Below are 18,128 nucleotides of genomic sequence, written 5' to 3' on the forward strand. Positions count from 1 at the left end.
ACCAACAAAAAGCACCACATCATTATATAAGCTCTGAGTAATATCATGGATTTAAAAAAAAATAAAGAAACTCTCACGGCTGCTCCTTTCAGACAAAGGCTAGAAAGCAACTTTTAATGAGACAGAAATTGCTATAGTTGACTGTGGCTCGTGTGCGCATCGTTGTAATTTGTCATCATGTTTGTGTAGCTTATACAGAAAAGTGCAGCTTGGAAATGCTGTAGTTTGTGTTCTCCACCCCCTCGCCCGGGGATTTGCTTGCTAGCTGGCTGTCAGCAGCCTTTACCAAAAAAAAAGAAGTTTTCAGCCTCTCCCGTGCCTCTGCTTCCATGGATACCATTCATCTTCTCTCCAACTGTCCTCCTCACCGTCCGATCATTTGCTTTAATTTGAACTTATCTGGGCTCTCTCTTTGCTCCGGCACCTTCTTGGGCTCTTGCTCTCCGTGGGGCCTGCACTCTGAGAGCAGAGGTAAACAATGCTCTGGTAATTTAGCCCATAAGTGCACATCATTAGACACCCTGCTGAATGCACTGACCACAGACACAGTAAATCTGCTCTGGCACCGCATCGGCACCTCCTTTTGTGCGGCTGAATAATTACATAGATCCCGACAAAGTCTCGCCATCTCCCACCGTGGCCATTGTCATCATTCAATTGCTGCCAGAGCAATTAGGTGCCTCGCCTCGCACGTGAGTGTTTAAAGGTACAGTATATGTGGGAATGTGTGTGTGTGTGTGCGCACAGATGCAGCAGATATAATGCAGATCCTTCCCCAGATGCCTCCCTGTTGGCTTTATTCACCTTTCTACTTTGTCTCGCCTCTGACAGTCCTTTGCAAGGCGGGCAACAGAGACCAGCGGCGTTTCAAAAGGGAAAGACCCAGAGTTTGGGCCTCAAGAGCCGGCCAATAGTATCACGCAAGCATGTCTTTATTTCTTTTATTTTTTTCGAGCTATCTGCTGTCCTCACTTGCTCTTTCTCTCTTTCTGTCATCGTCGATCAAAGCTGTTGGGAGTCACAAAGAGTGTGATGGACGGATGCAGCTCCCTCTCCGTGGTCCCCGTGTCTCCGCGCTCTCCGCCGCTACACTAAAAACCTGACAGGCCGTTATTGATCTCCGCTGTTTGGAGACTCTGGCTTTATGAACCCCGCGGCCCAAGTGGGGACACAGCCCAGCCTAGACATGTCTGAAAGCGATGCCCCCTGCACAAATCACTGTCATACAACCCGTAAATGGAGTAATTATTTCCCCTTAATTTGGGATGCAGAGCAGGTGTATTGTTTTAGCGTTGCTGCAGTGTGTTCTGTGCTGTTATAAATGATGTCTCTTCATGTGCTTTGCGTCAGCTTTAATGATCGGGTTCAGAGTTGTGCGGCTGTGTGTCGGACAAGTGCTGAGAGTTTAAATGTACCATCTGGTGGCGTCGTCTATCCTGATGTAAAGCCAACCACACGGAACAGTGGGCTATAGTTAATTTAGAGCTGCACTTTGTTATCCCCTGCCGGGCCGTTAATTAATTTTTATGCATTTTTCCACAGTTGTTACGGATGTAAAGTCACTGCAGCGCTCTGAATCCATGTTTTTAATAACCGCGACTATTGCCGTGTCCTGCTGATGAACAGGACTTTACCGGGTCGCTGTACGTCACAGCTTATTGGATTCGCGAAAATGAACAATACTAATACAAGATAATGTCGGGTTAACAAGACAGATCTGTGGTGAACAAACCAACATTTCACCACGATGTGATTCTTTCTCACCATCCTACATTTGATTAATTATAGACGTGCAGAGACATGATGACAGGGACCAGGAAGTGTCGGGCTGAATGTATTTTTCCGTTGGCTTAAACGACATGTGACAATACAATCTATAAACTGACACAATCTACTGTTTTCACCCTGTGTGTAAAGAAAACACCTTTAATCAGACACCTTTAATGCTTGTACTCCCCTTGAAATCGCACTTGTCTAATTGGTGTCAACTCCGGCAGAAATATCACAAAATCTTCTTTCCACTGACTGACGGTTGAAGAGTGAGCGCTGTCATTGGGGTGATTCGAGTTATAGATCCCAACAATGCACCGCAACATGCCTTCAAAAGGTTGTGTGACAGAACTCTGCTGGGGTCAAATGTTTGCACGTGAATGTTCCCAGCCCGTTATCTAGCGCTGGAAAGGATTTCATAGCGTTTAAACATGAGCCAAAGCTGGAGTTTGTATCTCATATCACTCCAAAAAAGTCTCTTCCCACAGAAAGCCCACTGGAACATGTGGATTTCCCTGCACAGTCTAATCCTTTTATATGATTTTTTTTTAATCCATCCTCCCCTGGTATTTAATAGCAGCAGTCTTATTACCAATCCCTCGTGAACACAGGAGCCGTAGTTGAAATACAATAATCTGCAGTTCAATATGATAGATATGAAGAGATTCTGTGAATGTTGTAATATTTGACAATATTATTACATATGATTATTGGAAGATCATTGATTGGTCACGACCGATTGGACCATAGCTCTGCTTCCAGTGAGATAAAGAATCGTGTGAGTCAATGATGAATACATTTGATATTTGAAATCGTTCTATTTATTCAAACAGAGCGTCGCTCCAGCTTCAGCTACGACACCTACGCGTGTTTGATCTTCTGTAGTCTGTAAAACCTGCTGCTGGCATCAAAGCGCATATTCAGCAGCAAGGCCGAGGAAAGCGCGCTGTTCTGCTGATTACGTTTCAACACCAACCGCATCCCATGACAGGTGTAACCAGCGGGCAGATCTTTTTATTCTTCTCCTTGACTCAATGCACATGTTTGAATCCATTCGTGCTCGTCGTCGTTTTGAAAAGGTCTGTTTTCGGATTTCAAGAAATATTCGAAAAGTTCTCAAAAAGTGTCGTGATAAAAAAAAAAAAAAAAGAAGAATTCCCAGCATTGACGGCACCGATCAATAGAGCTCGTCTTGAAACCAAATCACACATTGTGTGTTGCTGGTCATTGATTTGAGCCAGGTCAGCCAGCCAATTGTTTGAAGCAGACCGCATACTGTGGCCAACACGACATGGTGTCCAGAGAACAGCAGGTGTCATGGCCTCATTCTGACACGATCTCAAAAGAACGAACGAAAGAAAGAAAACACAAAAAGCATGTCTCTCTCTCTCTTTCTTCTTCTTTTTTTTGTTGTTGCCGCAACCAGATGGAGGGATGGATGTTATTTTCCCGACAGTAACAAGAAAAACAAATCACAATGAAATCTATTTCTTCAGCTTCAATTGATGTTGATTTTTAAAATTTATTTTATTCACCGATTAGTTGTTCGGTCAATAAAATGTTTCCCAAAGCAAGAGATGACTTCCTCACATGTCTTGTTTTGTCCACTGTCTGAGAGAAAAAAAAAAACTGAAAATATTCTCATTTAAGAAGCTGGAATTAGAGGATTTTGCCTTTTTTTGCTTTTTAAAATACTCAAACCGATTAATCGATTGTCGTAATAATTGCAGATTAATCGGATAGTCAAAAACGGATCTATTAATCGTGCAGCTCCGCATGTGAGCATCACTGTCGTGTCAGGGAGCCCGGTGATGAACAGACTGGAAGACTCTGAAATCACTGAATCTTCACTGAGGTTGAGGCTAAAAGGGGAAGACGTCTTTTTGAAAACCGGGATAGCCTGGACGAGGGAGGCTGCGGAGACTTGCTTTTGAATTAGCTTCAGATGATCGCGGAAACTACAGTTGTTCCATCAAATAGTGAAACTCTATCACACAGAAAAAGATGAAAACTTTACCTTTCCAAAGCAGACAGACTCGACATGGGGCCCTAAAGACAACCAGCTGCAGAACACTGAACATAGCTGGAGGAGAGGTTATTGCTTGAAGCCTGCTTTTTGTTGCTTCATACTGATGGACGTGAATTGACGATGATCCAGTTTGATTCTATCGTTCAGCGATCTTAATGCGGATGTAAAGTTCTTCAGGATGGGGGATATCGTGTTGTTCTTTTATTCCTGACATTTTACACTTCTGTTGGAATGCAAAATATACACTCAAAAATTCTCCTTAAATACTGAGTAGCACAGGCTTTCTGAGGCGCCTTTATCTTCCTCCGAGGAGCAGGAAGGTAAACAATCTTCACACTCGGCTGCCTGGATTTGATTTATTGGCTTCTACTGTACGTGTTGTCATCCTATCACAGGCTTGCTGCGTGCCATTTGCATTCACAGCGCAAATGTCACGAAATCCAGCTCTCGGAAGACGAGTCCTCCGACGTAAAGCACACTGATGGATGAGGAATGCTTCATCTCACCGCCATCGCTTTTCATTCATTATCCGTAAGCCGTCATGTGAAACCTGCAGGCTTCTTTCTTGGGGGGAGTCGAGTTTCTCTCTGTCTGATTTTCACCGTTCGATCTGTTATGAAATTTTAACTATGCAAGCCAGACGTCACACTTTGTGAGTGGTTAAGTCGCGCGTGTCAGTATATTTTTAGAAAAGTCGGCTTGTGCCACTGCTCGCTCCTTCTGTCCGGATTCTTTTTCCTTTTGAATCCCTGGCACACATACAAGGAATACATTCATAGCGTGTCTAGTTCGCTTACTTTCTGTTCGTCATCGCTCTTTTTTTTTTCCATGAACACAAACATCATCATAATGTTTGTGGACAAACAAATCCGCTGTCGGGCGTTTACAACAGCGTCATTAGGAAACCGCGCACTTCAAGGATTAAGCAGTGATTTTCCTTCAGATGATGTATGGAAACTTTCTCAGTGTTAACGAGAAGCAGCGATTGTGTGTTTACCAGGGTCTGGATGTCTCCGCACCATGTGGGTGGAATTATGTGCTTTCCGCACATATCAAAATCAAAATGATTCACTTGATTTAAGAAAAATGATTCGCGTAAAAACGGTCTACGGATGTGGGACGATAACAGACGGGTCAGAGAATAGGTGAGGGCAAGCGTTATCTGTCTGTCTCGTCAATCTCACTGTGACAAGCTGTTCCGCCGGGTTTCGTCCAATCGCCGTCCTCTCGTGGGTCCTCCTGCGTCCGTCTCTCTGTCTACCGGGGTAGAATCCCAGCTGACCTTTTCTACCAACAATGGAGCGCCACATTCATCCGTCCAAGTCCTCGCTCTCTTTCTGCTTCTGAAGCATCTGCTTCATCGGAGGGTGGATTTTTAATCCTCTTGGAGAAAATAAAACACCGGCAGAGAGACGGTTTATTGTTCTGAAAACCATGGATATCCCAAAATAAGAGACCTTTCAGGGTCTTTGCTTTGTGGTGGGTTTGTTCTGGTGACAGCGGGCCTTACAAAAGACTGTATGCAGAGCTCTGGCAGGAGAAAATACGATGGTCCAGAAGGGGTTTGCCCTCTTCTTTTCCTGCTAAGTAACTGTGTGTGTGTGTGTGTGTGTGCGTGGAAATGTAAAGCAGCCCCCTAAACACACCGGCGGTCTTATGAGCCTGGCTCCAAACAGACGCCCGGTGGCTCGATCTAATAAGCAGTCATTGGATATCCGATTCTAACCTCGCTCTGCTTTGTGAAAGATGAGATGCGAGCTCCCTCTCTAGTCATGTCACAATGACTATGCAATATGAGTGTGTGATATTGAAAGGGCTGAGGAGTGTGTTGTCATCCAATACTGTACATCTGCTCTCCCGGGCAGCAGGCGGAGATCATTGTCTCGCTGGCCTTCGGCTGAGCAGGAACTGGCGCGTCAGGCGCCCTCGCTACGCAAACAAAGGTGTGTTGACAAAGTGCAGACCTGTCTCCGAGGTAAAGTCTTCCTCTGCTCGCCGTCTGTCCTCGGTGCTTGCTTTGTCTCCTGTGCTCAGCGACGGGTCGGGGAAAATATTCTGCTCTCTGCAGCGGCTGGATTGATGAAAGTCATGTAAGCCCCGTCCCCACGTTATCACCCCTATTATCACCCTCCATCACACTTCTATTACTTCTATCTAATTCCTCAGCCCACCCCAACACCCCAACACCCCAACACCCCCTCCAGCCACTTCAAACAACTTCTTGTCTTTGTCGGAGCATAGATCCTCATTCCTGCGTCAGCGTTGCCTCCCTCTGAGCGCGCTTGTGTGAAATTGGATTGCTGATCCGTTGGCGTTGAGTGGCAGAGATGTAATATGGGATAGCGCCAACCGCATGTTCTGATGCCGGAGACGGCTGTTACGGGCAACCGAGGGATCGCAGAGGCTGCTTAACTCCTCGCACTCATCCCTTCAAGACTAGAAGTGCTCTCAGCAAACATCTCACGACAACATCAAGGAGAACAACAAACGCACGAGGCTGTGGTCCGGCACATTGCACTTGCGCAGCATGCGGAAGGTTTGCCAGATTTGCTCGATTCGCCAAAGTGTCAAGAGTTCATAGTTGATCCGTGGGCAATTTGAAGTGGCTGCCGTCTTCAATTTGCCATTATCGTTTGTCATCGCTCCATCTCACTCCCTCCACTTCCTCATCACACGGTGAGAGATTTGTGTCAAAGGGGAAAGTGATATTTCACACATATTCACCCTATAATTATTCCACTCTCTCTCGCGCTCGCTCTCTCTCTCTCGACTGGCCTGAAAGTCGGATGTGAAATGTTTGCCATTTGTTTCCGCGCTCAGATCAGTCTTTTGGTTTCCAATTGTGGCAACTTTCCAAAGCAAAAGCTGCATGAAAAGTTTCTTTCGAACAGTAATTATTTTGGTGCAATATCTGGCTAAATCCACTGCAAAATCACCCGCCTCAAAGCCCAGAAGCTCCTCTGAAAGTAGCTTATTTATCCATGGATCTGCAAAACTGATCTCACTGTATATATATATATATATATATATATATATATGCAAAAAAAAGCTTTACATCATGTAACCTCCAACAAACACCCGTGTACCTGTGACTCATGGGATGTTTACTTATAGAGAAGTGCAATGTAGACGCTAATGTCATGCCGCACTAACGCCGACACATGCACGTTCAGCTTGGCCCATGAAAAGTACATGCTGCATATTTGAGAGGTTACTTTTTATCAAGCAGCCGACAGAAATTCAGTGACCCCCCCCCCCCCCCCGCCCAAAAATAGGCCTCTGTTCTCAAATTCGCAGCCATTCATCCATCACTGTAATTGAGTGGATCATCAAATGAGCGGATCAGATCTGCAGCCCTTCAAAGACCCACACTTAGTACCCATATACGCCTTCAAGTGTTAAATGAACTCCCTGCTGAGCCGAGCTGATTGTATGTCATTTGGCTTTCCCCTGCTGCGAAATAACTCCCCATCCACCACGGCCCCCCCCCCCCCCACACCCCCCACCTCCTCCCTTTCTCTGTCCTGTTCCACAAATGCTGAATAAAGAGCGGTGGCATTTAAAAAGGTCCACACGCGGAGGGGTTGACATTCAAAGTGCTGCCACCTTAAGGTTAACTCCGTACGAAAGGTGGCGGTGAATGCAGGCTTTTAAAGCACCACGCGTGTCATGTGGAATATCAGATATCATCGAGGAGGCAGGCGGAGTGGCGTTTGAGATGCACAGGTAAACAATGCAGCGCGTCTGCCACTTACCTTGACTGAGAAGTCTGCAGGTGCTCTCAGCAGCAAACCAGACGGAGGGTTTTCTTCACGTGTGGCTGGTGCACTGCCCAGGCTCTATCTCTGCAAATGAATATGTCTATTAAAAGAGGAGCACTTTCTTAGTCTGTAAATAGACACCGACAGCCTTTACATTCGGCTTTTAGCTGTATTGTATGTTAAAATCTAACAGAATCCTCTGTGGCAGATGCTTCTCTTGTTCTCCGGACAACTTTTTTTTATCTCTCATTACTCTTCCCTTTCTCCCTTTCCATTATTTGACTGTCGGGCCCCCAGTATTGTGGCCCAGTTACTGTGGGCCTCCCCATTGCACTCTGCTCAGGGGAATCCACAGCCAGCCATTTTAATAACACACACATAAATAATAGATATATTTTAAATGCAAATTATAATAGGGACTTTGGGGGTGACTCAATCATGCAGCATTTGTGGTCTGACCTTAACACAGGCTAACAAATGACTGGGAGCTCGGTGTTTCTCATTAGGAGCTCCACGCATCATCACCCTGCCAAGTGCTCCTCTGCCATAACCACAACTACACGCACACACACACACACCACCTAAATGTTTTTCTTTCATCTTTACACAGTTAAGTAGTTTTGAGTTTTTATATGTTGCCGCACAGTTTAAGTGTTCAGTTTCATGCGGCGTTGAGAGTAATGCTTTACATGAAATGGCATCACACTCATCAGTAGGGGCTGATGTGATCCAGCGTTTATCAGCAGGAGCAGCTTGATGTTGCTGATGTTCGTGGAATACGTCGGGCTGATGACGCCGTTGCTTTTGTTGTCGGCCTGTTTCTCAAAAAATACGTCTTTTTCCAGATGAGATAATTAGTAATACATAAGTACAAGTGTTTGTCAGAATTGGTGGAAGAATCAATACACAAATGTAACGATATTCATTTACATGTAGAACTGAAGTTAAAATGCAAAAGTGCCGATTGCAAAAATAAAAGTAAAAGTCGTCTTGTGGAAAAATAATTACAAAGGAGAATGACAAAAAAAAGGTTTTGCCACACGGATCACGTCTCTCAAATTTGTATTTGAAACGTAGAGTCTGAAAGGTTTAGAGGGGGAATTATGATTTGACGGAACTTCTGAAAACAGACACTGTTTCTGTACAGGGCCACAAGCCAAACATGTTTGGAACCATTGCATTTTTATGCATTCATTTTTATAAAACAATTTCAGGATAGTACAAAGTCTCTCTATGTATTGTAGCAGAAGTATTAACCAGAATTAAATGGAGATAATTTAAACAACAGAATAAATTGAATTAGCCACTAGACGTGTGAGGAACTTGGTGCTACAGTAGCTTATTGCGTTGCTAGCATGTGATACGACAAGTATATAACTTCAACAACCATACAAGAGATTTAAGTTCAACAAAGAAGAAAATTCCACCATCATAACGTCCATCTAATCGTCTTTTAAACTTCTATACCTGCTTATCCTGTTGAACATGGCAGGGGGTTACCCAGCATGCACCAGCTGAGCCTGCATGGCTGGACTCGTGCAGATACAATTGTAAGCCCGGGACCTTCTTGCTGTGAGGCAGCAGTGCTAACCGCTGAGCCGCTAACAATGACCAGCAGCTCGGAGAAACTGCAGCGTATTTGGAGACTATTGAAGCGATAAATCTGGACTGCGCATCATATTGGGGACGTTTACTGCATCGTATTTTAATATGTGCCTCCATAAAAGACTTCAAAACATTCCACCAAACCAAGAAAGAAAGATGAAAGTACAGCAAATATCTGTGTTCTAAAGACGGGTTTCATTCATTGTGTTGTGAAGCTGATTGAATTTGAGATTACGTCAGACAACTGTGCTTCAATTCTCTAATCCTGTCACACATCAGTCGCTCCACTCTTCACATTCCTCGCTGCAAAGATGGCCATCAGCTGGCCATCAGAGCTACCTTCAATTTAAAATCCGTCCTAATCTCGGAAAAAAACGTTTCGAAAGCCTCTGCAGCCGCACAAATCGACCGAAAATGTTCAACAACAAAGGCCACACCGTGTGCATTCCTCTGTAATTCTGCTGGAACAACAGCCGGCTATATTGCAACCGTAATCAGATTAGATACTTCTGGGAAATAACTGTTGATGGTGTTTGAAGAGGAGGATAATATCCCTGTTCAAATTAGTCTGCAAATTGGAATGGAATAAACTGTCTGTTCAACATAATATTTTAGCCAGTCTGGAGGCAAAGCAATCCAAAAGTAATTGAAAGCAATTAGATTATGATTACTAAATTTGATTAATCTAGTGGATTACATTGCTGCTGGACCAGTTAAAGTCAGTAATCTGTAACATTTTTCAAGTAAACTTCTATCTCGAACATATCATGGCTCCGGTGACAGACCTTTTACTCCCAAACTCGGTCAGCGGCGACACCAGCCATGAAGTTATTTGCAACAAACCCGAAGTTAACTCATTTCCCAACAATCAATTCTTGTCACAATTTGACAGTTTGACACAATCAATGACTTGTTTGTTCGCTCGTTGGGCAAAACTTTCATTATAATTCAATGAGCGAGCCATGTCAGATAGCACTCCAGCTGAATATGGGCTCACTTTTACAATGGCGCAAAGAGCTCTGCACATATTGTGCTTCGTGATTGTTTGTTGACATGCAGTCGGCCATTAAGTCTTTCAAGAAGGGAGGTCTAGGCTGCTTCACACTGAATCCACAGACAGTCCGGAACAATCCAATTGAAAATGGACTAAATTATTATCCTGGGCTTTTATTAACCCACGATAGAGATGATTGAGAATGAGGGGGATTGTCTTGTTCCTGCACATTTTGTCGGCCACTGCGGAGATTAAACATTTGATTCAGAGCATTGTTGGTTTGTATACGTGTTTTTATTTGTTCTCTCTGGAGAATAAAAGCAGTGAAGACTGTCTGTGTTCCTCCACAGAATCATTACCTTGGCAAGGTTAAAAATGAATAAGTGCAGCTGAACAAACCGTCTGCAATTCATTGAATGACGGCTGCTGATTTGATCCACACAAAAAATTTGAAATCCAGTAGATTTTAAGATTTAGCAAGAGTGGTTGGGTTGCTTTGGCATCACTAGTACACTAAGTACATGTATTCAGGCTACATGAATGCAATTATAAGGTTCATTTTATGTTACTACATTTACTCTAATACATTTCAGAGGGAAGTACTTCACTTTTTACTACGCTACATTTATTTAACAGCTGTTTACAGTTGGTTTTCAGATACAAATTTCAGATTTTAAGGACAATTAATTGATATACATTACAGTAAATTAAATCACCAAGCGCTCTGCCGTAACCATCTACAACATAGAAATTCCGTTTACATGTTCATGCATCAATAATGAATAAAAAAAATCATTTAATCATTTATATTACTATAGTACTGTTGCTTTTATACTTCAAAGTACATTTTGCCAGTTATGCAGTCCCTGAGAAAATGACTCTACTTCTCTCTTGATTTATTACCTCAGTAAACATTGTGAACATGAGTTTATGGTCTCAATCTCTCGTTTCAAGTCTTCTTCAATACAGCGTGATGTTTAATAAATGATGGACTCTTTTAGATCAAAATAGACAATAAAGCAGGGGATGCTTTAGGGCGCGTGTCCACCTTGTGATTGACAAGTTGCCACCACAGCAACCTGTTCATCTCGACAGAGGCGCAGCAATACATATCCGTAAAGCTACGTGAGGTCGAAGGTCGCTGCATGTTTATGTTATAATTCTCTGTAGGTTCGTCACCATGAGCGCACCCCTTTACCACCGTTACTATAAAATATCCATTACATTCGCTTTCTATAAAAGTGTAATAAGTTTCCAAACATGATCAAATAGGACGGCATCCTCGGCTACATCAACCTTAACTTAGCCGAATTGAACACTCAGCCGCTATAGAAGTCAGTCTGTTAGGGTAAAGCTGTCTTTTATTCCTTAGACATTTTCATTCATTTCAATCTTACATTGCTGTATTGTGCTTTTGTGCAGTAATTCCTTACAATTTTACTTTTTTGTCCCTGGACACGATTGAAAGGAGTAATTGTTCAGTTCCTGGCATAATGGTCTTTCTACCGTGTCCAGTGCTCCTTGTTTTATGTTAAGGTGCCCCTCAAAGACCAAGGTTGAGCTGTCGTTTTCCTCTTTCTGCTGAAGGCACCTACTTAAAATGTATTGTGGTCAAAGGAAAAGAAATTAATATTCATCAGCCAGGAATACAGGGAGAAGAAGAAATGCGACGGTTGTTCTAATTCAAATCCTTTAAATTTGTATTGAGCGAGTTGAGGATGTGACCAGAAACCTCTCGGTGTGTGAACTGCATATTTTCCTGGTAAATGTGACCTGTTAAATGATGTGCCAGAGGGAAAATGGGTCTCTTCAAGCAGCACACACTGTTCCGATCTTCACAGATAACCAAGCTGAAAGGCCAGGGACATCATTTAAGGGCTATTTACCACGAGCCAGATTTTCAATGACGCTGCAACCGGCACGTAGAAATGGGCAAAGAAAAATTGAGAAAATCTGCAAAAGAATAAGGATTTCAACCGTACATTACAAAAACACATGATCTTTTTCTACAGTTTACAAAGACACCTGTGATTAATAATTCATCCATCTCATCTTGAGATCCTGTGCTGTGAATGTTTCGTCTTCGTACTCTGCTCAGAAAATGAGGCGACGCAGGAAAAGAGGACCCCGGATCAGAAACAAAGAGGTGCGATGCGATTTAATTCCAGGGCACATCTTCTGGCTGTGTCACCCTCGAATGATTCATCAGACCCGAGCGACAAAACACCGTTTTTTTAAATCAGAGCCATAATCCTAGATCAGCACTAAGGCGGGATTTGTCTCTAAACGAGTGATTGTTGTCTCTTCTCAGCATTAGCGCCTAGTTGTTGTTAGGCGTAGTTGTAGAGGGGTAACAATACATGTTGCACAATGAGCTCCCCCTCCCTCCGTCTCCCTGCCTTTTGTCATTTCTTCTCTTATCTCCGCATTTCTTGTGCGTGTCTTATCTTTTTTCGTCCCCCCCATTTATCGCCTCGTCCCATTCCTAATCTTCTTTGACCATCCAGACATCCGCATTTCCATCTCAAGAAAAACGATTTGTCGTTTAATTCGGAGGACTTGTTGGCTTACTTGCTCTTTGTTTTGGTACTGCAATTGATACATTTAACTCGCATGTAGAAATGCTCCCTTAAAATCTTGCAAATGTATGTTATAAGTGTGCACACCTGGTTATAAGTCGGCTTTGAGTGCATGGCTTGCAGTACGTACAGACTGTGTGGGTGTGTGGAGAAAGCTATAGGTATGAGAGACCTCCTTTGGCTCTGATGAGTCACCCCCGTTTGAATAACATCAGCTAGAGGGGAACAATTCAAACCGTAATTAACGCGTCCTAATGGCTGCATTATCAAATTCTGCACACAACACTAACAGCATGTTAAAGTTATTGTTGCAGTTATTGCAGGTATTAAAGTTTATTTGACAGTGATGGAGGATGTTGTGAGCTGTCTGGAGCCGGAGACTTTTGGCCTCGCCCGGGCCCTTCTCTCAGAGTTATGGCACACTTGACTCAGAAGAGATTGCGTACCGGTGAGAAATGGTGTGCGCTTTCTTCTTGTTTCTGCACGAAAATATACGGCCTCATTTCATTGGCTTAACGACCTCGTTTAAATGAGCGTAATGACTCTCACTGATGTCCAGGCATGGCTAAGAGATTGTGACGGGGTTCTCGCAAGCAATGTCCTCTGTATGCACGTTGTATATCTCCATTATGAGCCTTGGTCTCTATGGAAAACACAACCTGTTTATGGTCCGTTCTCTCTTTGCTTAAGGTTAATACAAATATGATGCAACCTCTCCTGTGTTCTACATTTTTCCACGGGTTACAGTTTGTGGGTCACTCTGAACACTGAAACAGAATAGCTGGTTCAGTGTTGTTAAATATTACAGTAAATGGCACCAAAACAAAGAATCCCTCCATTTCATCTCTTGTTTTAAGTGTTTATGCTCCTTTTGGTTCATTGCTTCCCAACACTGATATCGTTTTTGACAACTGAATTGAGTGCTGGAAAGGTCACTGAAATGCTAATGCCAAAATATAAGTTCAAGTCTGCTCTGCAAAATTCACAGAGAAGACATTGCAGAAGGGAAATCTCTACATCCAGACATATTTGCAGCATTAGCCGTCTCCGTGTCCCCGTGTTACATCTTGTGACGAGTCAGCTGATGGTTTGCATTAAAGTGTATCAGGGTGTGAAAGCAGCACTTGGCTACTCTTCTATGGATCAATTGAAATACAGGGCTATGCTTGGCGTCAACACAGATCAATGTGTGGACGGGCTTCTTGATGTGGTCATAACCACCAAAGCAAGCACTCTTATCATAGACGGATGTAAAAGCAAGTACAGTGGAATATGTGACAGGAAATCAATGCTCTTCTGATCGGGACTGAAACCTGACGGCTCAATAAGCTTCTTCCTCCTCCCACCATAACTATATGCCATTTCTACAAGGGACTTAACAGCTCAAACCTGCAGACTCCTTTAGATTACAAGCTCCTGTCAACAAGTGCACAGGGAACCAGTGTGCAGGGATGTGTAAGGGACATAGGAATCTGTTTAAGGCCACATATGGCGCTGCGGAAAACAGAGGTGTCTTTAAAGCCCGCATCCAGTGGCATCATTACCCCATTCTGATACAGTAAAGGGGCTGTGCACACTCCTGGTGAAGAGGGGGGACCTTCAGATAGAAGCTTTACCAAAAAGACCAACTGCAACACCTGCTGCAAAATACCCAACATATAAAGAGCAAGGGATCTCTGTCTGCATGTCCTTCTCAAATCTCAAGAACTGCTCATCCGATCGACTGCACAGGTGTATAGCTGGGGTCCCAAGGACCTGCTGTTGTGGAAACTGTAAAGGAAAACACACATTAAGATGGAGAAACACAGACCTAACTATTAAGAACATCTTGTGGATTCTTTTACATAGAACAACAGATAGTACTTCAGAAAACAGTGTACTAAAATACATTTGGCTCTTAGCCAAAAGCAAAATCACTTTCATCCAATCCTAATCTTCAGAGTGGACGGAGGATCTTTCCGTGCAGGTTTGGTCCACACGTTCACATTCCTGAACATCTTAAAACAGCAGATGAACTGAGTGAACAGTCGCATAGATGAACTCATGTTTTATGCACGCTGACCTTCGCCGTGTCATAATTGGTGCAATTTGGACACGTGCCACTTCCAATACAAACAAACGTGGAATAAACAAGCAAACGGCGGTCTGTGCCGCAGCGGGGGCGGGGCCTCGGGACTCTGCAGACTGGGTTGAGCGTGACGCCTGCAAACGGGCATTTACAGAGCTCATTGACCGCAGTTCACTTTGCCGGCTGGATGCTGGACGTAACGTTACAACCAAACTCTTCTTCACTTCCCCGGAGGCAACGAGCGGTGAGCGGTTCTCCGTCGCTCTACCAGGGGGCTAAGCGGATATGGGAGGAGTTTACCATCAGGGCTTTCAGCCAGAGAGAGAGAGTTTATTTGAACCCAAACCATGACCTTTTCCTAAACCTAACGGAGTAGGTGGGTAGCCTGAGATTTCTGGCAGAAAGCCTCGAAAGCAAACGTCTCCCATGTGCACGAATGTGCAAGCAGTCAGCCAGTTCCGAACTGGCACCGTACTAGTTTGTAAAACTGGCACGTTTTTTGGGAAGTGCTTGTTTTGAACATAACTAGAGAAAATAAAGACATCAAGAATGGTTGTATCCAAGGAACATATAAACTACTAATGGTCTCGGTTTTTGCATTTCATCGATCAGTGGGTGTGTGATGTGTCTATTTACATCAGTGAGAAAGAGACAGGAAGAAAACACATCAGCCCCACTTCCATGCACATTGGTATTCTAGTTTTATATTTGGCTGCACGGACAGTTTTTAGTAACATGACTCATCCATGTAAGTGATTAATCATCTTACTCATGAATATTAATGTGTGTCTGTGTCCGTGAAGCAGAAAGGCTTTTTTTTTAATCTCTCACATTGTCACATAACAAACAAGTAAATTGAATAACAAAATCAAATCATTTTATAAATGCCAGAGGGACCAAATATTGGCTCACAAAATGCATTTCAAGTTTTATTTTATTTCATTTTTAGTTTTTTGAAGTCCTAGTTTTCACAAATCCGCTGTGTGCATGTACCTGCTACAACGATCCGAAGCAAATCTTTGTAAGTCTGCCCATTTCACAGGCACTGTGACTGATAAACGAGATGCCGAACTGTTATTCTCAAAAGCTTGAGGTAAAATGGGGAAGAACAAACGGATGCCACCTAGCAAGAGGAATCCATTTTCTGACACATTTACTGTGTGTTTGATTCTCTGCAATACTGTGTTGTTGCAACTTCAGTGTATGAGTCTGCTGAAGAGGGCTGGACACGTTTAAAACTAAATCAAGTAGAGAACACTGACAGGCGCACTGCATCGATTTTACATCTTCAAACATGCACCTAGAGACCAGACAGCGCTTTTCTACTCATCATTTTATTAAAGGAAAGCGTTTAAAAACAGACATTCTATGCGGTGATTGATAGCTGGTATAATTTTTTGTTTTTTATTCTTACAATAGTGATAATAGCCTAGAATCTATGATTATTGTTTTGTTTCCTCAATGATAATTCACTTTTTTAACTGGGTGTTGATTTGGTTTAGAACGTTCTTGTTGCCGTTAAGAAGCAGAACAAGCATGGAGACATCAGCCAATCTTCAAAAGGATCCAAATCTTACTCGTCAATTGCAGCTTTTGACACAGGACATGGACCTTGAAATTACTTTTGCCATCTCTATAGAGCAGCATTAGCATTTGAAATACCGAAAACATTCCAAATCCAAATCAAGAGAAGCTCATTCACCGGCAAGTTGAAAAGCGGCTCCAAACAGACAAAAAAGCCTTTTTCGCAGATTAAATCCGCCCATAATTCAAGTGAAGGTCTGTTTATCCACCTGCCGCGGTGTAGTTCATGGCTATATCTCAATTTCTTTAGGAGTCTCGGGTCTCTAATGATCCCAGCATGTCTCTCCAGTGTATATCTTACCCCAAGCAGTGTGCTGTGTGGACTCCCCCCTGTGCTTGCAGGGGCACAGAGCTGCACTGACCACTTCATCTTATGGGATAAAGCAGCCTTTCAGTCTCCTCTCAAGCCCTGGGGGAGCAGTGCTGGAGCTCCAAGACTGGAACCTCAAAGGTTGGAACACTGCCACGGGTTACACATGCCTGTGCACTGCATTAATAATATGGACATGTCTTTTTAGCTCATAAAGTCTCTAGCCTCTAACAGGATTTGGAAAAACTTGTCCACGCATTTATCTTCAGCAGACTGGACTACTGTAACGGTGTGTTTACAGGTCTCTGTAAAAAGTCCGTCAGAAAGCTGCAGCTGATTCAGAACGCTGCAGCTCGAGTCCTCACTAAGACCAGGAGGGTGGATCACATCACTCCAGTTCTGAGGTCTTTGCACTGTCTTCCTGTCCAACAAAGAATTGACTTTAAAATCCTGCTGTTGGTTTACAAAGCACTGAATGGTTTAGGGCCAAAATACATCTCTGATCTGCTGCTACCTTATGAACCATCCCGACCCCTCAGGTCGTCTGGGACCGGTCTACTTTCTGTTCCCAGAGTCAGAACTAAACATGGAGAAGCAGCGTTCAGTGTTTCTGCTCCACATATCTGGAACAAAGTCCCAGAAAGCTGCAGGTCTGCTGAGACCCTCAGCTCATTTAAATCAAGATTGAATACTTTTCTGTTTGCTGCTGCCTTTAATTGAACCACATTCAATTAATATGTTCATCAATTTCTGTATTTCTGCATTTTACTACTGCATTTTCTTTCTTACACTGTTTTTTAATTGTTTTTAAATCTCCTTTTCTTTTGCCTTATGTTTTGATGCTTTTAATGGTTTTAAAAGCATGGTTTTATGTGAATTACCTTGTTGTTGAAATGTGCTGTACAAATAAACTTGCCTTGCCTTGCCTAGGCTAGAAGTCCGTATCGCTGCTCGAGTCGTGTCACTTACACAAAATAGAGTATGAACGCATTTTTGTTTTCTTGTGAGGAAATGTCAACTATTTAAGTACCTTTTGTTCCTTTTACACAGCCCGTGCTCTGTAGTGATTAAAAGGCTGCAAAAATAACGATAGTAAGAGGCTCGTGGGCACACTGGTAATTATATACCTTAGTGGAGTCGTGAGGGGTTTCCGTTTGACAGCGCTGTAATGCAGATTCTGCTGTACCTCACTTAATACGGCTATTTTTAGGAAGCCGAATGAAAGGCGATCTGTAGCCAACTGGCGCATTCATTTCAGTGTCCAGAGTTCGTCTGAGTCGAGCTGTTTGCTCATTGTGCTCTCATAATGTTGCAGCAATGCGTCATTAATTAGGCACATTTGCAGCAAACGTTGGCCATTGGCAGTGCCTCCATTTTCGGTCTAATTACTCACACTTGTAGTCTTGATTAGAGACGTTGCCTTCCAGG

The 18,128-nt window shown here is 43.3% G+C and overlaps 1 protein-coding gene across 2 annotated transcripts in view; it reads left to right on the forward strand.

Moving 5' to 3' along the window:
* Positions 1-18,128, forward strand: part of klhl29 (kelch like family member 29) — a gene marked incomplete at its 3' end in the record, with an annotated part of 170,916 nt that overhangs the window by 59,786 nt on the left and 93,002 nt on the right. The window lies entirely within an intron of this gene.

This window comes from Melanostigma gelatinosum, assembly GCF_949748355.1.
Source record: "Melanostigma gelatinosum genome assembly, chromosome: 19".
NCBI classification, from domain to species: domain Eukaryota; kingdom Metazoa; phylum Chordata; class Actinopteri; order Perciformes; family Zoarcidae; genus Melanostigma; species Melanostigma gelatinosum.